Source organism: Crocodylus siamensis, chromosome 12 (genome assembly GCF_052110815.1).
Source record: "Crocodylus siamensis isolate JL-2025a chromosome 12, ASM5211081v1, whole genome shotgun sequence".
Taxonomy (NCBI): Eukaryota; Metazoa; Chordata; order Crocodylia; family Crocodylidae; genus Crocodylus; species Crocodylus siamensis.
In genome coordinates this window covers 41,913,110-41,939,688 of record NC_143406.1, presented here as the reverse complement: position 1 = coordinate 41,939,688, position 26,579 = coordinate 41,913,110, and the positions used below count along the sequence as shown (strand labels likewise).

Here is a 26,579-nt window from a genome sequence, read left to right as displayed (position 1 = left end):
CTGTTCTTTGTTCAAACTGGGCTTTCTCCTAGAGCTAGCACATATGGCCTGAAGGAAGTTCTGACAATGGAGGCTCATCAAAGTATTAAACACATTAGAGCTGTATGGTAAAAGATCTCAGTTACACAGGATGAGAGATGGTTGTTAGTTCAGAAACCATCATGCTCTTTACATTCATTTAGTCCAGATTAATTAGAATGCAAAAAAACCTGCCAAAGTCAGCTACAGATGCAAGTCCCCTGCATTCATCGTTCCTCTTTTGCAATTACCTTTGAAACTCTGGAGCACTCAAACTTTATAGTTAGTTGGAGCAGGGTTTCTGAGTAGCTTTCTGGCATAAAAAATAGTAGCTGAGTACAGGCATAAGAGGTGAAGGCTATTTGTACTCTCCTGGCTAATAAAAGTTGTTTTTTTAATGACTTCCAGTGGGGATCTTTTATGATAAGGTCTTCCAACGGATCATAATGTTAATCACACTGTCTTCCCTTTTCTGTTCTAAAACTCACTTCTTTGAGGATCCTTTTAAACAACAGTCTAGGTAAAATTAAGAAAATGGGAACATGTGAAACCATGAGTCAGGCAAACTCCAGCCTGTGTGTGTCATCACTTCCTGTTCTTGTTTTAACTCCAGTGGTATTCTCTTTGGGACAGGGTCTCATCCTTATTTGTGCTGTGGGGTGTTGAAAGCATGGACAGATAATAACCATCATTTCCTACTCTAGACCAGGTTAAGTGCCGTAGTGGTCTGGCTGAATGGTTTAGGGTGGAGCAGAGATTTGATGGGCACTGCCTTCCTTGTGTGTCTGTTATCTCTGAGGGTAAAAACAGTTCAATTTGAGTCAGTTCTGATTCACCTGAGTCACAACCTGGGAACAAAACAGCCCTGCACACATTCAGCATGTCCATGAAATGAATAGCAGTTAACTTGAATTAGCTGTGGTTGTCCCAGGAAAAGTGTTGTCACATCCTTCACAGGGACAAGGGCTTGTAGCCTGTAGGATCCCAAGGTAAAAGTCTTTGTCCCTGATGACATCTGAGGTCTGTTTTTTCCCTGAGAGAGCTGAGGTGTTATATCAGCCTTATCAAACTATTTAGTTGTATACTTACATTGGAATTACATTTGATGCTATCTGCTTTATTTCTCTATATAGTAAAATAGCTGTCTTCCCAAGTATACACTTCTCCTATCATGAAATTTAGGAGGGTTTTTGTTTTGTTTTAACTTCTGTTTTTATTATTCCATTCTAAACTGTAAAGTCACATAATCAGAAGTGAAGAGTTAAAAGCAGACTCCCATTTCCCCCAGTGTCTCATTGCTGGCTGGAAGAGCAAACAGATAGCACCTTGGTCTGCTCAGCAAGTGCAAACAGCCCAAGTTTACAGTGCAAGCAGGAGCACTTCCCCTTTCTCAATGGCAGCCGTAATTAGCACTTAAAATCATATCTGCTTCCAGCTGATCCCACTAGGGTATGTGTCTCATTTGCAGGAAGGATGAGGATGCATGAGGAGTTCAGTAGGAGAGGCAGAAGTGCAAGCAGAAGCTAGAAAAGTTTGGCTTCAGCAGACTTAATGCCACGTACAGAGTATGGAGTGCTGGGGTCTTATTTCTTTAGGTAATGAGACTGGTAGATTCTTGTTACTACACATTAGAAAACTTACCAACAGAAAGGGTCTAAGGGTTAAAGTAAGACAGCAGCTAAGAGGCTTGGTTGAACTAAGATAAAGCCAAGTGTAGTAAAATGCTTGTGTTTGTGGGCTTCTGATTATGTCCTGTTGCCTCCTGCATTAGCCGGGAAAGAAAAAGAACACAGGGCATGCTTGGCACATCAGAGAAACCATTCCCAGTTCCTCCCCCTCCCCGCTTGTGCATTTTCAGGAAGTGCCTGAAAGCATTAGACAGCGAAGATGGAGCAATGAAGGCAGCTTTCACGCCTCTGGAATCCTGCATTCAAACATGCTTGTCACAAGGTGAATGAAGTTTGACTCATCCTCGCACTGAGTCATCTTTTGTCTGCATCAGCCCCAGTTCCATCCACCTTAGTCCAACCTGCAGCCCATTCAGTAAGGAAGGCAGGGGTGGTAATAACAGCAGTGTTACAGGCTGGTCTGGGCTGAACGCACCAGCCAGCTGCATATGTAAAGGTTACACGCTGCCCACCTGAATTAAGCCTGGCCGGTGTTGTTGTTCATTTTCCTCCAATAGTACCAAGTTTGACTTGCGTTGTCCAAATAAACAGATCAGCTGCTGAAGCGTGATAACTGAGCACAAGTTCTTATCTTTATCTCTAAATACTGCACCTCCCTCACTTAAGGTTTCCTTCCCAAGAGTTTCCCCAGTACTAAATTCAGTGTCGCCAAAGTGAGCGGTGGAAGTTTAGAGTTCCTGCTTTTGCAGGAAGTGCCTTCATGGAACCATCTCCACGAGCGGATCGATCGTGTTGTAGGATTGCCATACCTGTCTCGCCTCACCTCTCAAAGCCGAGGGATCGGTTGTCTTTATACAAGAAGAGCAGATGTGCTGATAGGTGCTCCAACTACAAAATATTATTCTCTTTCCATGTCTTTTCTTAACCAATTGCACCCCCAAAGCCTCTGGTCACGATTAAGAGCAAAGTATATGCAACAGATTCTTCTTTGGCTGAGTCCAGGCTGCTGATGCCTGTGCACGCCTGAAGATGCAGATTATTGATTCTCAGTGGGGCTGTATGTTTAGCCTGTAGACTCTTTGAGCCAGAGCCGACTGTGGGTGTTCTGCCTGCTTTTCATTTACCTGAAGAGGTGACAAAGCAGGAAACGCTGCTTGTGTTCATGCCGTTTGTGCAGTTTATGGAACAGGTTCTATGTAATTAAACCAAACAAGTCCCTTGGCATTTTACAAGCTTCTGCAGCTTGCCCATAAACTTTAGGGTATGTTTCAGTAGCACTGTTGGTGGCATTTAATTTTCTGTAAGACTTTAAGTGTCAGATATGCAAGAGTAGCTACTATGATGTAGCTGAAGGTACCTGAAAAAAGTGCTGTGTATTTCCAATCAACGGATGCCTGTTTCCAAAATGCTTAGTATGCTGTAATTACAAATCAACTCAAATTAAGTGGAGAGTGGTGCTGGACCACACAAAGCAGCAGTGAAAGAGTTAAATTGGAATGGTGTGATATGAAAAGTAGAGCCCATATCCCCAAATGAATACTGAATTCCAATGAATCCTTTATCAATATTTATTGGAGATCCCTCTGGACACAACAGATGAGCTCATCAAGTCGAAGGATATTACAATGATTTCAGAACCCCTGTGTTTGAGAGTGCGTAGGCAGAAAGGCACATCTCAAACTTCACAGCTCGCATGGTCTCGCTCGCTCTTTCTATTTCACTGTATTTTTTTTTTTTAATTAAATGCTGTGGAATGTCAAGTACAGACTCCTCACCAGGATTTTAGTTCAGATGATTTTGCGGATGGTAATACATTACAATTACCGAGTTACTTGGCAGCTTCATATTCTATTACGGTTGCTGGTTCATTAGATACTTTAGTTTGTAATACATATTCTTTGCATTCTGCATAAGTGCCTGGAATATATATCTCATCAAAGCAGCCCAAAGTGAGATACCTAAGCTGTACTCATTTTATTTAGTTCTTTCATTTTCCAACCCCCATGAAAACTTACCAGTTTCTCTACAACAATTATATGTTAGAGATGCCTGTTTAAAGTAAAATCAGATATGAAATGACCAAGAGAGCACCCATAATTCAGTTTAGTTGACATTGTTTTAAGCTGGAGTGTAGGTGAAGATGCAATATTTGGGCATGCATGTAGCATGATATTGAACCCAGTCTTTGGATGGATCCTAATCAAAGAGTAGAGGGCTAGAGGAGGGCAATGAAAATGGTTAGAGGAAGAGAGGTACGAAAGAGGCATACAAAATAAAGAATAGCGTAGGGAAATTATGTACCATTTTTAATAGCCCAAGAACATGGGACTGATCCAAGAAGTTGAAAGTCAATACCTTTAACACCAATGAAGGGAAATATTTTGCTACACAATGCAAAAGTTAACTTGTGGAAGCAGCTGCTACAAACTACCCTTGGAAGTCAAGAGTTGAGTTGGCTTCCGAACAGGGTTAGACTAGACCAATGAGTATACTCACATTTACACTAAGTAGGAAAACTGGGAAGTGTAAAACCATTTGTTTCAGGGCAGAAGGCAGTCTCTAACTAAGAAAGCTAGAAAGAAGCTCCCCTTGTAGATAGGCTATTGCAGAATGATCTGTGACATGGGTTCTTGCACCTTGCTCTGAAGCCTCTGGTACTGGTTTCTGTGGTTGACAGGCTGCTGGGCTGGACAGGCCATTGGCCTGAGTCCTCATGAAATGTTCTGTATTCCTGTGTGCAATCTGAGTGATTGCCTTGCTGGCTGTCAGCGCCTGTGCTTGGTCAATAATGGAAGGACTGCCTCCTCTAATCATCCTTGGGTCCTATTGTCTTGATAAGCAAATTAAACCTTCTAATTTTTCCATTAGCATTGTGAGGTTATGTTCCTGAGCTGTTAAATACTCATGGCTGAAAGGCTGAATTTAGATAGCCTGTTAGCTGGTTGTTCACTCTTATGTTCTGCATCCTCGGAGTCCAGTCCTCCAGGCTGTAATGCTCTCTGCCTGGTTCCACTGCTTAGCCATGATTTTCTTTCCTGGTGCAATTACCCAGCGCAAGCCCTGCTCCCAGAAATGATGCACTGGGAATCATCCCAGGTTGAATCTCACATGGCTTGAAGGAATCCCCCCAAAATTTTAGACAGCAGATGCGAACAGAAGCCGTTGTGCAAAGGAGATGCAGACGGGGCTGGCACAGTTTACTGCAAAATATAACCTTTATTGGTGTCCAGTCAGAGTGGGTTGCATGTAGTCATAAAACCAACAGCTTTTTTTCCCCGCTTTTTGCAGCCTGTTAAATTAACAGCCAGTGTGCGCACTGAGTCTTTGATTCATGGTTGTTTAAGGAGCTATGTAAAGGACTGACTTTGAAGATACATAAAGAGGAACTGTTGTTGTAAAACTTGAAGGCAATCTGAAGAGGTAATGCATGCTTCTCATGTGCTTAACTATTGTTTACAGCGGCAGAATGAATGACGGAATGAATAAAGACCTCCGCCATTTAGGGGACCGCTGATGTTACGGGGAAGCACAGAAAGGACAGACATAAGCTGGATGTTAATTACTGGTGGGGAGTGTTGAAAGAAAAAAGTATTTATGATCTAACTAACGGCTCTCGGAGGGGAGCAGCTACTGGAATTTAATAGAAATGTCTGCACTGTTGCACCTCTGCCTGTTTCCTCCTCCCACTCCGTTCTCAGAGCGTTTCCCCTCTCTTGCATACTGCTCATTACATTAAAGGATGATCTATATTATTTGCTTAGAGGTTTGACACCTGTATCCCAGGTCAGTAGCTTCTCCAGCATCGTAGGCCTAATACCAACTTCTCATCATTTTTACCTCTCTCAGCATTTATATTAATGCTGGTGCGTGTGCAATAAGGAGATTTCCTCCTTTTTGATGCGCATTTGTAGCAGGAGCCTGGACCGGCTTAGATGCTCTAGGTAGTTCACATAAAGTCTTATTGATTGATTGTTTCTGCCGTGTTCAAAAAGCTGTATGTTTCCATGTAGATGGATGTAACCCCTTGGCAGGTAAGTTAATAGAATCTCTCATTACAAAGCAAAAATATAAACCAAGACAAAATTACTAAGAGTCACAATGGTAACATTGCAGGCATGAATCATAGCAAAAGTGAACTAGACTCCATATGTACTGAGTGAGGGAGCCCCAAGTGAATTGTGCCTTCTAAAATGCTGTTACTGAAGTTGTGATGTCATACCAGCAGTTATATATGCCACGTGTTACACAAACCCTACCTACCCAAATGTATGAGTTTATCTACCTACCTATCTATCTACCTACCTATCTATCTATCACTCATACATTCCTACAACTCCTATATACCTGTACCATTTGTCATCACTCTATCCTTCATTATCAGAGATCAGAGGGGAACAGAAAAAAATGCTACAGATCACCTCATATAGCTCTTCTTTGTGTAAAAACAGCTTCCTGTCCACCTACCTCTTTCTTCTTCACAGCCTCAAAGACCTCGTTCACCTCTCCTGTAGCGCCTGCTGGCTCTTATGGTGTCTCTAAAATCAGTATTGGAGGGGGGTGTATGTGCAGGGTGGATTGGAGGATCGCAGGCCTCAGGAAGAAGTAGTAGCTCCCTCATCCTTCCTTGCAGAAAAAAATAAATCAAAAATAGGACTGCCCGACTTTGAAGTTTTCAGGGGCCTCACACCATATGTGCTGCACCAGCAGGGCCACAGGCCACCTGGGCTGCCTGCCCCACCTTCTTCCCGTCTCCCCTCCCCTGCACCATGTTATGCTCTGACCCTCACTCCAGCTTCCTAGGCAGAGGCTCCCTAGACTTCAGGAGCCCTTGGCCCTGCAAACTGTGCAGTGCCATGCCATGCCACACCGCACCACGCCACCCCATTCTCTGCAAGCCACAAGTTGGACAGCCCTGCTCTAAAGCTGCCCTTTATCTGCTACCCAGGTGTGTGTGGAGTTTGCAAGACTGTGTGTTTAGCTAAAGAGACCTGAAAAATACTAGCATTCAGGGGCCATTTGGAAAAAATGAAAAGCTATGGGCAGGGGGGGAAGGGGGAACGGAGGGGAATTATTTTGAAAAGTTTCTTCTGACAAAGATATTTTATTGGCCTAGAAATTGTAAAGGGAAGTTCAGTTACTCTGCGAAGAGTTAGTTGAGGGGAAGTGGAATACAACCATTTAAGTATGCAAGAGGGAATTGTAGTCCTTCGTTAGTGTAGGTCAGGGCTGTCCAACCGCTGAGCGACTAGAGATCCTTGGGCTTCATGCTACAGGTCTCCTGTGCTGTGCTATGCCACACAGGTGACCCTGGGTCCCATGGGGCATGCCACCCTGCCCCACCCCTGGGAGCTGCAGCAGGAGAGCAATGAGGGGAGCAGCTCCCAAACTGGAGGCCTGGGGGGCCTGACTTGGACCCATCCGGTGTAGATCTCAGTGCTACCTTACTTCTGAAGTCTCAACATGAGCAGTGTAACAAGTGGATCTGTCCCAGTGTTTGGGCTTCCTTGTCACGTGCGGCTGCAGATGGCACGAGCTGTCGGGTTACAGAAGCTTTGCATCTGCCCATACACATTCAGCGTGCTGGTTACTTCTCTGAACTCACTGGCAAAGTAAAGTATCCTCGAGGAGCATGTTCTAGCTGTTTGTTTCTTTTTGTCTCTCTGCCTCCTCCTCCTCCCCCCTCCCTTTCCTCCTCTTCGCACTCAATGAGTCTTGAGAGTAGAAAGAAATCACCATTTTGATAGAGTGCTGTTCTTCCCGCAGCCGTCTTGCACTCTTGCACACACAATCAAAAGTAACAATGGAGCTCATCGGTGGAGCAGACCAGGCAGCGAGAGATTGATTAGAGATTGCGGGCCTGCGTTAACTTCTCATTCTTGCTAATTGCCTGTTATTTTATTTTCATATTTTGCTCCCCGTTTCCCTGGACAGGTTTCTGAGCATTTCGTTCCCGCTCAGCTCCGAGAAGCACATGCCAGTTTTTTTTGCAGGCGTGATGCCTTCCTGCCAAATGAGCTACATTCGAATTGCTTCAAAGGTCAGCGAGGAACTTTTTTGGTCTCTGTAATCAACAGCTCTAAAACAGGATCTGTCAGGCAATCTGTTGGTGTTATACAAACGGGTCAGGGATTTAAACCCTGACATCTCATTTTGCTTCAGCCCCCGTCCCTGCCTCTGTTCCATCTTGGCACAGAGCTTAAATTCTTGCTACTGTCTTCATCTTGCTCTGCTCATTTCACGCTTTATCTCATGACGCGGTCTCTGTCTCGCTACATATGCTCCTTCCCTAAATTTTCCTTCCTGCTGGCAGAGTCTTAAGTGTGTAGCTGATTTGTTTTTCTTTTTCGTCCACTTGGAGCTCCCAAAGAACAGCAGGATTCAGAGGAGAAACTAGCACAAGACACTCCTTTTGGTGCAGAGCTCTTCTAGGAGAAGAATAGTCTAGTGATTAAGATGCTAATCCAGGTCATGGGAGACCTGGGTGCAAGTCTTTGCGCTGCCATAGAGAAGCCACTTCAATCTCCAGGCCTCAGTCCTCATCGGTACAGTGGGAATAAGCGTATTACCCAACTCCCAGGAATGCTGCGAGGATTCTTTCAGTGCTTAGAAAGTGCAGTGATGGCAGGTTGTTAATGGTAGCAGTGTCTTCCCACACCCAGTGATGGAGCTTGTGCCTAATGCAAAGCAAAGGGCATGGACGCAGGCTTTTGAAGCATCTGGGGTTTTATTTGCTGGTGCAGTGTAGGGGACTAGGCTCGTTAAGGTTTCTCTCGGCCTAAGAATGGCTGCTGTGTTAAAGCATGGGTAGTTACACAGCCCTTGCTGTGAAACCCATTTGCAGGGGACCATCTGGTCAATCAGTAGCATGGGATCCCTCCCTGTGCTCTGGCTCTTTAATCTTTCCTTGTTGGCCTCTGTGCCGTATAATCTTTTCTTGTTGGCCACTGAGCTGAGTTCCCAAGGGCCTGTGTCGCAGCTTACCCAGGCCCTACTGGCAGCAGCTTATGGATGGCGCTGTTGATCTCTGCAGTACTGTCATGCTCCCGGCATGAGCTCTGTGCTCTTTCTCCCACCCTGGGCTGAACTCTTTCTTTTGGCAAAGCAACCATTTAAAAAACTGGGCAGCTTCCAAGTTGTCCGTGTACAGTCTGCATTCAGCCACTGAGGCACAGCAGGCAGCATTCGCACTGACCTTCTGCAGTCAAATGGGCACTGCAGATATCAGCTGGCCCTGCTGAAGGACACCTGTCCCCTCCAGCAGCTGTTGCCCCCACTTCTACCACAACAATAATTAACCTAATAACTAAGGGTGCGGGCAGATGCTGCCTTTGAAAGCTTCAAAGGTTAAGCCTTTGGAGTGCTCCATCAGTGGCTGAAACACTCTAAAAAATTTTTTTTAAATACCTGTTTGAATGAGGTATGGTTTGGAAGTGCTTTGCTGCTTCTGATGTGTCTATATGCATGGAGTATGATGGGACCCCTGTGTCCCACAGCAGCCCCCTCCCCCTCCCTAGGGCCTTCTGGCCATGAGACCCCTGCGCCCTTGCTACTCTACCAGGCCTAGAGTGCATTTATAAGTTGCCTGTGAGAGAGAAGTGGTTGTCTAATGGCTGGGGCAGGGGACTGGGAGGAAAGACTCTTGAATTCGGTGCCCATCTCTGCTGTTTTACAGCTGTGTGACATCGGAGTAGATCACCTTGGCGTTGATGCCTATCTTCCTGGGGTCATCTGATCTCAGCGGTCTTTCCTGCCCAAGTGCAGGGGGGCTGGACCCAATGATCTGTAAGGTCCCTTCCAGCCCCTAACATCTGTGAAACTTAACCTTCCCATTCCCCCCACACATTCAGGATCGTATCATTCATGTACTTCTCTTAAGGGCTTGGAAGCTTAATCGCATGTATAGCAGTTAAAAAATCTAGGGTGCAGCTACACCAAATGCTTTTACTGTTGGTGCAACACCCCAGTTCTTAGCGCTGCTCTCAACTGACCTGGGGTTGAGGCTTGTTGGTGGATTCATGTGAAGAGGTCTACCCATGCGGGAGGGTTTTTGTCCAGTTGCTTGGGGGTTTAATTTATTTGTTTTTGTTTCTGTTTTGCACCTTCCACCGGCTCTAAATTCACAGCATTCATTTTTAATCCTCTGTAGTTTAAAAGGTTATTCCGGTTGGAGTTGTGTGATTGGCTCACTTGAAGGGAAAGGAGAGGACTCCAAGACAGGGTTTGGGAACTACAAAGGCCTCATTATAGAGCACGTGAAATGGTTGTTTTAAAAAGCAGGTTTTGATGCACACTTGTAGTTTTTCCTAACACTGCTGTGAATTTGCAGAACACACAGAGCTGTGTCACCAAACCATAACCCTGCTGTTTCACTCACAGCTTTTTATGTACAAAGCTGCAAATGAAAAGAAGGAGGGAACTTTGATTTGGGAAGCTGAGTTCTCAGATCCTTGGTGTCTCGGCAGATTGTCAACTGAGCTCCATATTCCCCGAGTGTTTCTCATTCTCTGAGGGACTCCTTGGGGGAACATGCCAAATTGGAGCAGTGGTTGTGACCCTTTGAGTCATGGATTTGAAGGAAATGAGTAAGAGTTTGCTGTTAAGACACAGTGGAAAGAGCGAGTCTCTACAGGAGCTTTGCATCAGCTTCTTTCTTTTGTTGGTAGGTCACAATCTTGATCTCATTATTAGTCAATTGTTACCTTGATTATCCCAGCCTCCCTTAACAGGAGGGCTGTGACTGAACCTAGACAGTTTTCAGAATATTGTATTTTCTTTCTTACATATAACCCATCCCTGAATATAATATACACCTTATTATGGGAAAGCCCCCAAAAGGAAAAAAAGTCTTACCTTGGAGAGGGTGAGGACCAGTGGTCTGGGGTCTCCAAGTCTGAGGGCTGAGACTGGTTTTCAGGAGCCACTCACCGGAGCTGGGGCTGGCCCAATCCAGCACACCATGTGGCAGGACCCAACCCAGCATGCTGGCACTGGGGCTGCGTGGCATGATAGGGCCCGAATCAGCATGCTCAAGCATGCCTAGTCTGACCCTGCACGCTGGCTCTGGGGCCACACGTGGTCCTGGACTTGGACCCTCTCTCTTGCTCTGGAGCCATGTGCTGAGGTCAGGACTGTCTGGCCCTAGACCAGCCCTGCACATAGTCCCAATTTGTCACATAGTCAGGGACGGCGCGCTCCACGGGTCTGGAAATTTGGTGGCAGGGATGAAGGGGAAAGGAGGGAGCAGTGGCAGCATTAATTGCCAGACCTGTGGGGAATCCTTTTCCTTGTATATGATACATACCCCAGATTTCCCCTATTCGTTTGGGAGGTGGGAGGGAGGTGCAGGTTATATGTGAGAAACTATGGTCTTCTTTTTGTGGAACTGCAAGAGTGTTTTGCACAGAGAGGTTCTTATGCAAGTCGGAGTAGAAAGAGTAATTTTGGAGGTGTTACAGCAACAGAGTTTTGGAGATAAGATGCTGAGACACTGAAGTAGAGCAGACCTTGCAAAAGAACAGAGCGTTGCACTTTGTTACGCTGTCGGTCCCTGCCTGGAACGACCACGGGGTCAAATTTGCCCCTGCATTAGTTGGTTATAGGCCTTTCTGCTGATGCCTGTCAGCCCATAAGCCAGCTTAGCCAACTGCCATAGGCAACCTCAGGCAGCGCTTCTCCAACACTGTCGCCCGCCCCTTTTCATGGCTGACAAAGGGGCATGGCTGGGACCTTTGCAACGCTCAGTTTCTCTGATGGCTCTTGAGGCGATCGTAGTATGCACAAGGTAGAAATGTCTGTAGGATGGGCTCCGTGCAAGGTGGGTGCAGCTCCAAGTATCAGAAAGGTGGTTCAAAGTAATTTTTTTTACCACTGTTGTTCTTCCTTTGTGCCCCAAACTGGGATCAGTGTTGAGGAGGGACCTCGAGGGAAGGCAGCCAACTTCAAGGAGCAAGTAAGGACTGAGAGACAGTGTGTCCCACATGACAGTACAACACCCAGGCCTAGATCTCTGTGACCGACTGGGGCAAGCAGGCTCCCTGTAGCTGTACCTAGACAAGGTATCCAATACGAGTGAACCCTTTCCTTCATCTCTCTTCTTTCTTAAGTAAACAGGCTGTTGTTTAAGTGCAAATATAATTAGGATTTATCTCTTGCATTGGGAGTTATATCTTCTACCTGCATTTGTCTGGGGGCGAAAGATTTTCTAATCTCCAGGAAAGGAAATGAACTGAAGGAGGAGGGAGAACCTGTCAACAGGCACACAAAGCAAGCAAATGTTTCCCTGGGGAACAGGGACTGTGGTTTCTACCCATGTAAATGCCACGTCCCCTGGCAGGATCTGGGTTTGTATGGAGGTCTCTCTCTGATCTTAACAATGATGGCATAGGCGTGTGGATCCTGTTGCGCAGAACGCAGTCGTCATCTCCCTGGTGCTTTTCCAGATAACAGGATTTTTCAGAATAAACAGCGACTGGGTGACAGGATTGCTGGGCAGTTTCCTGAAGGCCCGCCAGCCAGCACAGCAGGCATGAATGCAGGCAGGGGGTCCTTAGGGAAGAAGTCAGAGCCAACTTTAAATTGATCACATTCCCAGCACCGTAGGAATGGGGCATTTGTGGCCACCATCTCTGTGTTCCTTCGGCGGCCCCTCCTCCATGGAGAGACCACATCATCGAACAGGACGAGGACAGGGCCGAGAGCCAAGAGCTCCAGAGTCCGGTTTGACAGTCTGATACTGGTTCAGTGATTCAAAGCATCATTGTTCAGATATCTGCCCTTAAAAACGTTGCGTTTTTAACATGGCATAAACTGGCTGATAGGCCCAAGGGTCTGCCTTCATCTATTTAAGATAAGAGAGGCCCTGTTTTAAAGCCTATTAGGCAGTGCCCAGTTTGCATAAGCTCCAAGTTCTCCATAGGTTTGGATGTCCCCTGCGACCTTCAATTGGAGTTGCCCTGTACTTCCTTTCTCTGAACCCAGCCAAGGGAAATCAAAACCCTCAAATGATGCTCTCCTCTGTTGTGCTCCTGCACCTTCTGCTTTGCTTCCAGGCATCCCCACTTGATTCCATGCCAGCAATTGCCAGGAGTGGTTGGGAGCACATCAAGCATTCATTCATGGCAGGCCTCAGGATTCGGCATCTTTCATGGCATTGGGGACTTAGGCACAGCAAGCCATGCTATCTCTTCAGATCCATTTATAATGTGCTGTGTCAGTGTTGTCGTATGAAGCTGCTAATCCACATGTCTGGCATGACACCACATGGGTGGTACTGCTGCAAAATGCAGATGTGAACTGAAAACCATTCTGAAGTACTTTGTTTCACAGAGTCTGGCTGTCATAATGCCAGCATAAGTTGTAGGCTGCAGCACAGGTTGACGGTCTGTGAAATTTCACTCTTAATATATTTTCTTAAGAGGAGCTAAATAAATAACTCGGAGGAGAAATTAATGTTGTATTAAATTCCAGTACCAGCCAACTTATTACATAGACTTCAGAGTCGAGAAAACCTGTTCCATTTGAGTGGTTTTGCACAAACCGGTCCATGGATCAATAAACAATAAACAAAAAAATCTCCTTCAATAATTTTGTCTGAGTATAAACAGTGGGAGGAATAGTGACTAGCTACTATTTCCGGACTGTGGACATAGTTCGGCAAAACTCAAGGTCACCATCTCTTGTTGCCAGCTGAGGATATATTTAGGGCGAGCGGTTCAGACTGTCTTCCTGGGTGAGCCGGGGCCCAGGTCCCTCAGTGCCACTCAGACTCTGACTAAGGCATGGGCAGAGAAAGAGCAAATGCATAGGGTTTGGGTCTCAGCGGAGGTCCCAGATTTGGACTGGGACACGGTCAAAGATTTAGCATAGACACGTTCAAAGAGTTATTTCTCGTCACAAGAACAATCAGGAGCTAAGTCACATAGTTCCTTCTCCTCTGTGGAGGAAACAGGGAAGATGAGAACGGAGGGTCACCTCCAGCTTTGGTAGCTCCCAGGGTTGTCCTTTGATGGTATCTTCAACTCCTGTTTTGGAGGGGACACATCAGTTCATACCAGAAAAGGGTTCAACTGAATGACTTTGTTCCCAATCAGTATTACATTGCGAGGAAGTGAAGCAGTTGAATAGAAAACCTGACATTAGAAGCAAGCAGTGGTGGGGAGGTCTGTTTGAGCCTGTTCTGGGAAACTGCCGTAAACTTATCTTCCATCTTCCTTTGTGTAGAGCCCAAGATTGTGCTTTGCTCTATAGCTGCCACTTTCCATTGCGGGGAAAGATGCCTCTGAATTGGGAGAGGGAATGTCTGCTGGTGTTCACAGGCAACGGTATCAGCGCGTGCAGAATGGAGGGTCAGTGACCGTTCACTAATGGGATTCGTACCCAATGCATGGTTATGTTTAATGAGCAGGTCTCCTCACACCTTCTCCGATGCCGCTGTGATGAACCTGCAGCAGCAGTTAACAGCTTGCAGGCCAGCTGAAGGTTTGTTGGCCACTGTTAAAGCACTGGGTGCTTTTGGAGGTCAGGTGTTAAGGTGCCAGTTGACAGCCAGGCTGGGCTCAAGGAGCTTTGGGCATCTGTGTAAACAGATGTCCCTTGTTGTAGTTCACATAAGGTTGTCAGGCATCCTTTTATTGCTTTGACAGGGAGGAATTTTATCACGTTGCCCTGGGAAGGCATGGGAGATGTCCTTGGTTTTTTGGCAGGAGAGTCACTGAAGCCCAAAGTTGTTTTGCTTTGTGTAATTCCATTAGAGCGATGACAGTTTGGTGCTGGAACAGAAAAAGACCTGATGAAAGGACCAGTATGTAAGTGGGAAAGATGGACAGAATGGAAGCAGTAACTGGCAAGGTAATAGACTGTGATGGATATATAATCTCTGAGGCTGCTGTAAGCAGTAAATTCCTAAATAGTGTCCTTTCAGCCTTAACCTATTTATTTGCAAAGTGCTAAATTTAATTTTCCTTAGTCTGCAGGAAAGCAGCATCCCAGGAATAAACCTTTAGCCCAGCCAAGAAACTGTGCCAAACTGCTTGTTCCAGCATTTCCATTTCCTCTTGCGTCGTTGCAGAGCGTCAGGCCTGTCTCCCTCTTTGGACACCACATCTACAGCATGTGAGCAAGATGGACCTGGAGCCAGTCCTGCTATGGGATAGGGATTGCCCTGTGGCTCTTTCAGAAAGAGGAATTTAATGGCTACTGATGTGGTTGAGAAGCCTGTTCTAAATAAATTGCCCTGTCCTAGAGGTGTCGGGGTTGACATGCTGAAAGCATGTGGGGAAGGGAGTGTTGCTACTACTGAGGCTGTACCTGTTCTGCGGATATAGGATTACAGTGTTACCGCCTGCCAGCTCTGAGTGCCTTTAATACCGCTTGCCATGTCAAGGTCACCTACTCGGAAAGTGTAAAAATGCCAGCAACTTCAAGAAGAAAGTTCTGGGCACTCTGGACAGCCAGCATGTGGCTGTGTAAAAGCATCGCTAGGTGTGAAGTAAAATACAGACAGGGTCTAATACACCTGCCATGGGTATTGCTCAGTCTTTATGGCACCGCGGCGCACCTTACGTAAACAATGTCACACACATGGGGCCAGTTTGGAGCGGGCCAGTCCAGGCAGGGTCAGGTTGCTCTCAGACAGTTTGATAGGACTTCTAGAAATATTGCTTCAGTAAAGTGTATCTGGTAAAAATGTGAATTTGCCACACTCCCATAAGCTGGGTCTCACGTTGGAAAGAACTGGGATGCTATAGTGCCAGCGTAACATAGTGGGGTATCAAGCCAATTGCATCCAAACCATGTAGAGGAAACTTTTATGTTTTAAGTTGTTTAGATTTCCTCCTACAATAATCTGTGTTCTTCAAATGTCCTTCCAGCTCATCTCTCTCTTTTTCTTTTTTTCTTTTTTTTAAAAAAAAGGCAGAAAAACTAAGCTTTCATTGGCCAATAGAGACCATCCTACTTTTGGACTGAGGCTCTATGTTCTTCCCAGTCCTCAGCACAGGCTGGCACTGATGTCTGAATGGAGATATTCCATATTTCCTTGGGATGAATTAGCTGGCAGCTTCTCTCTGCATTGAGCCTTAGTGAGGTTGTAACTCAAACAGGTGTTGCATTTTTTGGGTAAGTACTTGGGAAAGGGAATCTGTTTATTGGTGCCACTGTTCGTTCGCTTGTTGGCATGATAGAGAAGAAGTGTCGGTCTCTCAAAATCTCTACCTGGCCATTTATTTTAAAATGAAAGTCAACAGCACTTGACTACTGAGGATTCTCATGCAGGGTAACCAAGTCAAATTCCTTAGACTGCTCATTCATGCCCGGCAAAATAGATAATGACCAGCGTGGCCGATCACAGCTCGACCAGCAGCCAGGGGGGTCCATCTGGAACAAAATCTGAATCCCCAGCTAGGGGCTCTGCTTTTTTGGGCAGGGAAAATTGCTGCTATGCCAGACTGTCACAGAAATCACTAGTGCTTTGGCTGTCCTTCTGCCCACTGATTGGCAGGCCAGCTGATGGGCAGATCACCTTGGTTTGGGAAACTAGAGACTGCTTCCTGCTCGTGACGCCACTCGGTGCTTTCATTAATTTTTCAAGCTCATCACAGGAAAATTCACTTGTCCTTTACAAGTCTTCAGATCTGCACTCGGGGAGAGAGATGGGGTAGGAAATATAAATTGTTTATTAATAATAATTTTCCGCCTGGGATTCCCCCTTGTCCACTGCATTGTATAAACCGTCACCAGTGTGCACAAGCCTGGGAAGACTCGGGGCTGTTTCTGAAAGCAGAAAATCAAGTGTGGATGGGGAAGCACATCTGAGAGTTTGACAGAAGTGAAACCTGGTTAATTTTAAAAACGCATTCCCCCTGCCAGCTCGTCCCCCATCGAGGGAGGTCTGCAGGAAGATTTTACATGCAGGCAGCAACTGGGCAGCATGCCAGAGGCCCCCAAACTGCACAAGGGGCATCTACAGCTTGCCTGAGTGGCTGCCATCACTTAGGGACTGAAATTTTAATCATTGAATTAATTTTTCAGAAACTGGAGTGCAAATCTGTACCCCCAGCTGGCATTAATAATTAATGCAGGGAGGAGAAGGAAGGGCTGAGAAAATTTGGCTTGGGGAACTTTTTTTTTTTTTTTTTTTTTGCCTTTAAAGGGATAATCTGTGTATTAAAGCACCTCATCCCAGGGCTTTTCTGCACGAGTCTCCTGCTTTGTCCAGCAGAATCGGTTTTATTTCTGTCCACGGCATCTTTTGATTATTTTTCCCCCCATTGCTTCCACTGGATTTTTCTTTTTCCAGAGTAAATAAGTGAGATCTGAGTAGGCTGGAGCGGCTTTTTTGTGTACACACAATCCCAGCCCTAATCTCCGCAGCAATCCCTTGAAGTGTTGCAGGGGCTTCAGTGCATGTGTCATATCTGTGCCGACAAACCACGCTCAACACTTAGTGAAGAACAGCAGGCTGCTGGCTGCATGTTCACCTGCTCCGTCAGATTTAAAGAGGACAAGCCCTGAACTACAGCCAAGACTCCAAGTCTTTCTGCTCTGCTGTTGGCGTCTTCCTTCCTCTCACAAAGAGGGCGTGGATTTTTTTTTTAATTAAAAGTATTATATACCAGCAGATTAATTAGAAATGAAAGTGATTTTTCTGCTGCGTTAGTGGAAAAGGCCTCTGCCAGGCAACTGCTGAGGGGAGCTGGGATTTCTCCCTTTAATGGATTGCAGGCAATTTGCCTATGGACAGCGCTCTCATAAATAATGAATGTTCTCACAAATTTTCCCAATCCTCAGCCAGTGCAGGTGGTCTTTATTTTGCCATTCACAACAAATCTGGGAACAGCAGGGCTTTTCCAGCTACAGCTGACATGCAACTGGGGCAATTCCTCACCCCTCCACTCTCCAGATGGGCAATTAGAAGCACCTGTAGCCATGAATTTGGCTTTTTTTTTTCAATTGAGTTCTTTAACTAACAGTCCTGTCAAAGAAATGCAACCGTTCCCTGCCGCTGTACAGTCCTGCCCGTGAAGCAAATGTAGACATCCACAGCTGATCAGGCAATTTTCACAAGATGCACTGGTATTCTTTATAGGGCATTGGGTAGCCGGCGGTGTAAGCAGGGCATGCACCCAGGACTTTACGCTGTCCTGTTAGTAGCCTAGTAAGTGGCCAGGTTTTTTAATAGTGCTCTTCCAAAATAAGGATTTGGTCTCTGAAGCAAATCCTATGGTAGAAGGGAAATGTCCTAGAGGAAAGCTTCTCTCACGTTAAAAGCTCACAATTGTACAGGCCTGGTGCTGCCTCTCAGCACAGAGTTGAATCTTGCTCTGGAGAAAGATAGAAATAGCCTCAGATTTGCTCTCCGCACTGTGCCTTTTGCTCATTTTATTTTCTTTCCATTGATTGCCAGAAAGTTCAAGATGCATATGGAGCTCCTATGATCATCAACCACTACATCCAGCCAGAAGCTGGGGATTAGTCCAGAAGCCTTTTCCACTGATCTAAATACAACAGTTAATGACACCTTCCACTCAGCGGGAAGAAAACAGAATTACCAGACTTGCAATTTGGCTCAGCAGGGATGGGATTCTGTCCTGTCACTTCCCTGTTGTCATGTATTTCCAAGAGTCTTTTTGTTTTCTGGCAGGTGGAGTCCAAGAGAGAGTTTTTCATGTTAATCCCTAAGATGATACAGGCAGTTCCATGGAAGACGGTTCGAAAAAGCAAAGACTAAAGGTCGCAGAGGGAAATGTCCTGGCTTTTTGAGAAATGCTCTGTGCCCCGACACCTCAGTAGGGTACTTGCTGTGAGTGATGTGTACCAGTGCCCTGTTCCCTGAGAAGTCATGATCTTAGTTCAGTGTTGATGGAGATGCATGTATTTCCATACAGCATTAGTCATTTGTTGTTTTGTTTTGTGCTATGCAGACTTCACAGAATATTATTTTAGATGGCTTTGGGGGGAGAAGCAAGAAGGGGACCGAAGGCGAGGTTAGAAATAGCTGAATGTTTCCACTTGAGCAAGTTTTACGCTTGTGTGCTGTGATAATTGAAGGTCTGTTGTTAAATGGTACAAATAAATGCTGGAAGAGAAAACATGGTCTGCCTGGCCCTGACTTTCGACTACTGCAAAGTCTGTTGCTGCCAGCGTGAGAAGGAGAGTTTCTATTTGACCTTAAGGCAAGAAACACTGTTTCAGAGGAAATGAGAGGAATATTAATGACAGCTTATCAAGGACTGATTGTTTCCAGGGTGGCCTGTATTTTGTAAGGAAGAGATACTTCTCTCCTGGGAACAGGAAGTGGACAGATCCTGAAGATGCTAAATTTTTGCAAATAGTCCCTGGCTTTATTTCTGTAGCAAAGGCTGAAACGAACCTGTTGAGCTGTGTTTGCCCAAATGATTATTGTGCCTATGTAGAATCTTTCTCCCAAATTCCCAAACCTACTTTCGAGTCTGACTTTGTCCTTAAACCTACTGAGTGGATCTGTGGGGGAGGGAAGAGGGAAACAGACTGCTAAAAAAAAGTGCTCATTTTTTCAGCTGGTAACAAGACTGTGATTTTTGCTTAATTTGTTAATTTAATTTTTTCCATACCCCACAACAGTTATGGCAGTACTTGTATAACTCTGAGGAGCTTTGCATAAAAGCCTTTAGGTTAGTGCTGAATAAATAATCCAAACTGTAGAGAACCACAATTAAGTGAAAGAGGGGATGGGGAAAGAGCAACAGAGAAGAAGGGGAACACTGGTGACCTGGGAAATGGGAATAGCTGGTAGGAGAGAGAGAGACAAATGGGCTGAAGAAAGGGAGAATGTGGAGAGATGGGAAAGACTAAATGAAAAGCTGAAAGGAGAAAAACAAAAGGAACAAGCAATGGACAGTCTGACATGATGCAGGATAATGACATGTATTTTTCCATGTTGCTTTACACATTGCATTTTAGCACGCTGGCAGGCACCTAACAGCTGCGTTAACAGGGAGGAAGCTGGAGGTGATGGCAAGGATGGTGTCACTGATGGGATTCAGATCAATTTATTGATGTTAAATTAACAGTACAGTATCTTGCTTTGTGCCCTGACCTGCCGTGGTCTTGCATGGAGTGCCTTGAAAGACGACTGTAAAGCAGTGGTTCCCAACCTTTTTTGTGCCGCAGACCAGCACGGGAGCGGCAGAGCTGGCTGCCTCCCTCCTGGGGCTGCTCTGCCCCCCAGCTTTAACCCCACACATTGCTGCCGGCAGTGGAAGCTGCTCGCCGTGGTGGATGGATTGGGGGCCGAGCGGGGGACACATGCCAGGACCTGGCAGCCAACCTGCCATGGCCCGGTACCAGGCCACGGCCCGATGGTTGGGACCCTCTGCTGTAAGGCACACGGATGGTTCTAAGGCAGCATCTATAAAAAGTTTACTGAATTTCTGCCACTGAGATCTGTAAAGTTGCTAATCACTGCTGTCTTCATATTTTTATACAACAGATCCCTCAACCTGGGGCTGGATCCAGTGTCCATTTGGGAGGGTGATTCATGTCTTTGTTTGTTGCTGCTAGCTAGTTTTTCCAGAGTGACGTTTTGCCAAGACAATTTTCAGAGGAAAAAGAGAGGTCACTCACCTTGTACCTGGAGTCTGTTTCCTCTGCAGCTCTGCACACTCTTTTCCTACTTGCCTCCTTCTTCAGAGTACTATACAGACACATCGTTCAGGGAATCGCACTTCCTTGCCTGCAAGGCAATTTAAGGACTTAAGTTACAGGTGCATCGCCTTTCTTTCATGTCAAGAAGAGTCTTCATCAAAGCAGAGTCTGGAAGGTGCTGCTTCATCTCGCCCCAGAAATGGATGTGCGAGGGTTTATTCCATTGAGATGAGTGAGCATTGACCTAACCAGAAGCCATTTTTTTTCTTTCCACCTTCAGGGCTGGAGAAGTACTTACACCAGGACTCACTGCATTTCTTGGCCTCCTCATTCCCTTCCTCTTCCTCTTCCTCTTCCTCTTCCAAAGGTTCATTCTTCAACAGTGAAGCTTGCACCAGTATTCTCGCGCTGGTGGAATGCACCCGTAATAGTCTCTGTCACATTTTCACAAGAGCAGGGAGGGGTTTTAAGAGCGCCCTCAAAAGCTCCTCGTCCCTAGAGTACAACTCAGAAGCAAGAAGCTCCCAGCTGTATGTATTCCTGATGTAGGAGGAAAGCATGATACACAGTGGCTACTGGCAGGAGTTCAAAGGTGGGTGGATTATCCACTGAGCTAGTGAAAAGGTGAACAATAAGGGTTTTAATGTAAGGAATGTTTTCTCTGCCTTCAACATGTCTCTCCAGTTTACGTCCCCGTTGCCTGCTTGCCGTGTAATCGCACTCATTACTCTGCGGCAGCAACCTCTTCTCCCTCTCTTCGAAGCTCGGCAGTGGAGAACCAGCAGCCAATTTGAGAGCTGAATTAAGGTGCTGACCTTCTCAGCTTTCCCTCGCTCCCATTGGCTGCGCAGAGTGGAAGGAAATAGACAGCAGGCTCTGAGCTAATTGTTAGAAAGGAAAAATTTCTGACCCCAAATTGCCTGTGAAGGTATTTTGCTGTTTGCTTTCCTGTTTGTATAGCCAGTGTTTCAGCAAGGAGAGAAATGCATCTTGGATCTGTGGGATGCAGCTGCCTTTAATTGTGTCCTACCAAGTTTTCACATGTTTTAGGGATCAGGTCAGAGCAACCGATGCATCTCAAGCAAAACTAAGAAAGTGATTCTCCCACTGTACTCGGCATTGGTCAGGCCACAGCTGGAGTACTGTGTCCACTTCTGGGCGCCATGAGACCCTTCAGCCTGGAAAAGAGAAGACGTCGGGGGGCTTTAGTGGCAGCTTATAAATATATCGGGGCGAGGTGAACAACTATTCACCAGAGCTCCCCAGGGGAAAACTAGGATCAACCGTCATAAATTCCTAGAAGAAGGTTTCAGACTGGATATAAGGGAAAGCTTCTTCACGGTTCGCTTGACCAGACTCTGGAGGAGACTCCCAGCGGGGGTGGTGCGGGCACCTACCTTGGAGATCTTCAAAAGGAGACTGGACACGCACCTTGCTGGGATTATTTGACCCCATCAGTCTTTCCTGCCCAGAAGAGGGGGGCTGGATGCGGCAATCTCACGAGGTCCCTTCCAACCCTGAACTTCTGTGAACTGTGCACCCTCTTGTCTGAGGAAGGCAGTGGTTGCTAGCTGTTTCACCTCCCTTGAAAGAAAGTGGTGCTTGGAGGGGAGGACTATGTCCCAAGTTGATATTAGCAGATAAGCAATACTTCAAGGGAAGGGCTTATGCCAGAGGATAGGGTTGTAGTTTTCCTCTCAAATTGGAGCTGAGATGATTCCCTCCCACCTGATCAAGCTGCAGGTTTGGGACAGCAGTCAACCCAATCCCAACCCCACAAACATCCAGCATAATTTTATAAGTGGCCATGACTGCCCAGGGATGGCTTTTTTCTAAACATCACGTTGGACAATCAGTTTAAAGAGGAGCTGCAAAGATTCCCTGATGGAGATCAGTGATGGCATCGACATGTTGTTGGAGCTGATATGCTTGCTCAGGGCTGCCTCATGGATGCCAATCCTGATTTTCACCAGGACCTGGAAGTGCAGACTAAACAGGTCAAACCATACCCAGAGAGACTCCCCATCTCCCCTCATGCTCAAAACCAACCCCTACCCTAGCCAGCAATAAAATTGCATTGCCTGGGCCTGAGGAACTTTAGCAGCAGTGCTGGAGCCTTAAAGGTTGAAATATAAAGTGTAAATTTTGGAGGTATGCCCAAAGCTTCAGCAAGGACACAGAGGCCACTTCTTATCATCCTGGGAGTAATAAGACTATGTTGTATTTATAGTGTTCAAAACTGTGGGTAATTATATTTTACAATGAAATAAGTGAACATCTGTTCCTCTTCCATTCACCTGCCAAGTCCTGAATTCAGGGTCCTGTGTTGTTTCTGCAACAAATAAGGCAGTTGTCACCTAAAATAATGGAAGGGAGTGTGGGGTGGAGGGAGGCACACCTTGTGTGAAAAGTACCTTTCATTGAAAACCATGTAATGCATCAGGAGGAGGCAGGGGGATGAGAGGAAGGGGAAGAGAAATCAGGTTTATTGACCTGACTTCAGTGGAAGATGTTGGCAACTCCACCCCTTTGCAAAGCTGTGCATCTGTTTCACTGAGCTGGGCTGCTCTATTCAGGGCAGTACAATGAGTTAAAATGAAGGCAAATGCTGAGAGTTTCCTTTGTTGAACTCAGAGGAAGTTTCTTTGCTAATTTACTATAACTGCACAGCAGCCTTCAGTGCAGCCCACTCTCCTTGTTTATAGCACGTTCATCGCCGCGAGGGGCAGCATTGAAGCTACCGAATGGAAGCCTGCATGGTGGGGCAGGCAGTGCAGAAAAGAGTTTGACAAGCCCAGGCCTCCACCTGCCCTGTTTGCTTGGTTGCAGAGACTGGTTAGAGTGTCTCAGAATTGCCTATCATGAGTGCCCTTGACTGATGAAAGACATTCAGTAGGTCAGCAACTCTCCTAGGGTTGTTTTGGGTGCGCAGGTGTGAGGTTCACGCCTGTCACCCCTTCTCGCCTCCCAGCTCCATCCATCCCTGCTTCTCTAGGCTGGAAAATTTAATTTTTCAAAAATCCTGATTTTAGCATAAATGTGAATGTGTAGTGTAGCCCTGAGCTATAAATATTTATCTTCATCGTCTCCTTTTGTTTCCCCATTGGGAAAGCTCTTGGGTGATGGCAGAGATCCCAGAGCAGCTGCAGCTTTCTCTCAGCAGTCACTGAGAAGCTATAATGATGGCTAGCATGTTGCAGATAAGAAGAATGTACTCCATTTAGGCTAGACTTCCACGGAGTAAATTGGAGTGAAAATAGATTAAATCTTTCCATAGTTCAATGGCAAAAAAAATCACCCATCATTTGCCTTCTCCTTCCTAGATGCATTACAATGAGGGAAATGCTCCATTTCAGAAACCCTTCATTTTTAGACAGGCTTGATTCCCTCTTCTCTCCCCACTGATTCTATTCATTCATTTTTAAGGCAGTTTCTGCTGTGATTTTTCCCTTCTGTAACCCAGTGCAGGCAGGTGTTGTCTGCAACTTTGGCAAGAAGAATGTAGAAGCCTGAACTCAGGGCTCGATGGTCACTTGCCAGCTTTCCCTCCCCGGTGTTTCGACTCCACCGTTCTACGGGACTTGTAAGAGAGCTGTAAGAGGCACCGACCACAAGTACTAACAGTTTTTCTGTTTTACATCTGCCGCAGACTGTAGAATCCTAACCAGCGTAGGGCAGTGGCAGAGGATAGGATATATGAATGCCTTGAAGCAAGAAGATGAACAGCGATGTGGCAGAGGGCCTCTCACTGGTGAAATCCTGACTTCCCTGTGGAGGCTCTCAGCTTGGGCCTTTGGGTTTAAGCAATATTAGAGATGCTTTAATTTGGAAGCCTTGCCCTTGTCCTTCCTCTCCTTCCATTGACAGGCTTCAGGTTTATTGCTCTCACGGGAAGCTCCGAACACTTGATTAACTCATAACTCACTAGTTCTTGACACATTGAGCAGAAAATTCCACTCTAATTAACAGCTTTCATTAACCTGCCTCCCCCTTCCTCCCCTCTGCCTTTTCACTCAGGAGACTTTCTCAGCCATTACAGGTTTTAAACTTAAATTCAGTTTTAATTTTATTTTTTTTAATTGCAAGTGCAAATGTGTGCAAATGTTGGGCTCTCTGCAGCTCAGTGGGCGGACATTTAGCTAATAAAGCATTTGGAAAATAAGCATGCTCACCTGGAGGAGGAAAAAGGGTGGTGACTCTTGGAGGCAGATCGTGGCTGCCAGCGTGGCATGTGTGATGTAGAAAGGAAAGAAATAAAGACCGCATGTATCCAAAGTAGTGCAATGCCCCCCAGAGGCAAAGGAGCTGAAATCCACTGTAAATCACTCACTGACTGACAGGAAGAAAGTTCATCCCCAAAGGGCCTCTTCTGTGGGTGTAGACAGAAGTTACATTTGTTGCATGATTGGCTCCTTCAAAGCATTTTACAGCTGTGCCCTTACAGAAGTGCACAGTTGCGGAGAGCTTTAAAAGTGCCTGATCACGCCACAGTCTGAACTTGTATTAGATGCGAGTTCAGATAAAATCAGTTCAAAGCAGCATGCCTTCATTAATGTCTGTTAACGTGTGCCAGGAGCAGGGCTGGGTGGGAGCTCCAGTCCACCGTGCCACCCTCCAGCACAGGCTGGGCAAACCCCAGATGGAGCGCCCTCCCTCCCTTCTCCCGCTCTCATTTTGAAGATGGCACGAGAGCTGGGGGGGGCAGGGCTAGGGCCGAGGGAGAGTGGCTGCAGACACAAAGCCACTGCAAACTGGAGCTTGATACCCCATCCCCCTAGACCCAGCAGTGAGCATTTGTTGGGTTAGAGGGCACAGTTCTTGCAAAGTGCCATGAGTTAGAGCAGGAAGCTGCACTAGGATTGCCTTGGAGTCTCTAGGGATTAGCTATAAATCTCCAGGAGACTGCTGGAGCCTCCCGGGAGATCAATGATAGGGCATTCATTAACATAAATATTAAATGTTGAATCCAATTTATACAGTAGCCCAGTGGGTTTTTAAAATGTAATAGTAATGTGCATTTGCCTTCTTGATGTAAAGCCTACACACCGTAATCCATAACTGATATACGCAAGCATGCGGGCCCATTTGTGTTGTGCCGCGGGCATGCTGGCGGTCCAGAAACCTCCTAGAATACATTCAAACAGAGTTGGCAACCCTAAGCTGTACGCCTGTCGGTGCCTTGCGCGTCTCCCAGCTTGGAGAGTGGAGTAGGGGGATCCACATCTTTGTGATGCCTGTTGTCAGTCGTGACGCCCACATCAGAAGATATCTGGTCTGTCCCTTAGGGAACTGGGGCCTACCAACCTTAGAGTAGTTATAAATATTGTTTATTCACGTGAAAGCGCCTGGCAGATCAGGGTAGCTGATAAAATAGTTGTGTCGATTGTATTGCACTTATAAAGTTTATGCAGCTCAAGGGGCAAGGGAAGGCAGGATGCAACCTTCCTGTTCTTGGTATGTGCTGCTGCTTTCCATGTTTCTAGTATCAAAGGCTTCTCTTGTCTTCCCAGCTACAACCATACCACAGTTTGTGCGCGCTCCACGTTTGTGCTGGCTTTGGGGCCGGTTTCGTTGAGTGCATTAGAAACCTTGTTTGGTGCCTGGACCAGCAGTTTTGTGGAAGATGAGGCAAGATTTCATTCATCAGCAACTCAGTGGCCAAGCAAGCAGATGGGAGCAGGTTCTGGCAAGCATGGTAGAGGAGAACTGTTCTGCTTTGAGGCAGTGAGTGGGGTGGGTGGAAGAGGGAGCGAGGACATCCCTTTAAAAAGTTGATATTTGCAGTTTTGGAGTTATCAGTGCTTCACACTGCACAGCAATCAGAGCATGCCAATTAGTGAATGAAACGACTTCTGGTATATGTGTCCTTACAGCAGGTAACAGGGTGATTCTGTCTCTGTTTTAAAATACTGGCCTTATTCTTTTGTCATGTGAAAAAATATATTCAGAACGTATTTGGCTGGAGTAAGCACAGTTTTTAGAAGTTTCTAGTTATTTGTCCCAGTTCATCTGTTCATTACTTAGCCATTGGGCAAGTCACTTGTCCCATTTGTCTCCATTTTCCTTCCCCATAAGACAGAAATAAGATTTACTTTCCCCATAGATATAGTGTGGAACATAATGTGTGCTAAGAACATGTAAGCTGCTATCAAAGTATTAGAGCTGACGAGATGCACTACTCTTTGAAATGCAAATATCAGTGCAACCTTAACTATAGAGCTACTCTTCTGCTTTCATTGTTGTATTTTTCTCAGACACCCTGTGAATCATGATCCTTTTTTAAGTCCTTTTGAACTTTGACTTGAGTGACAT

General features: G+C 46.0%; 1 protein-coding gene across 3 annotated transcripts in view; it reads left to right on the top strand.

Moving 5' to 3' along the window:
• Nucleotides 1-26,579, top strand: part of MAD1L1 (mitotic arrest deficient 1 like 1) — a 496,400-nt gene that overhangs the window by 381,083 nt on the left and 88,738 nt on the right. The gene's annotated exons all lie outside the window — the stretch shown is intronic.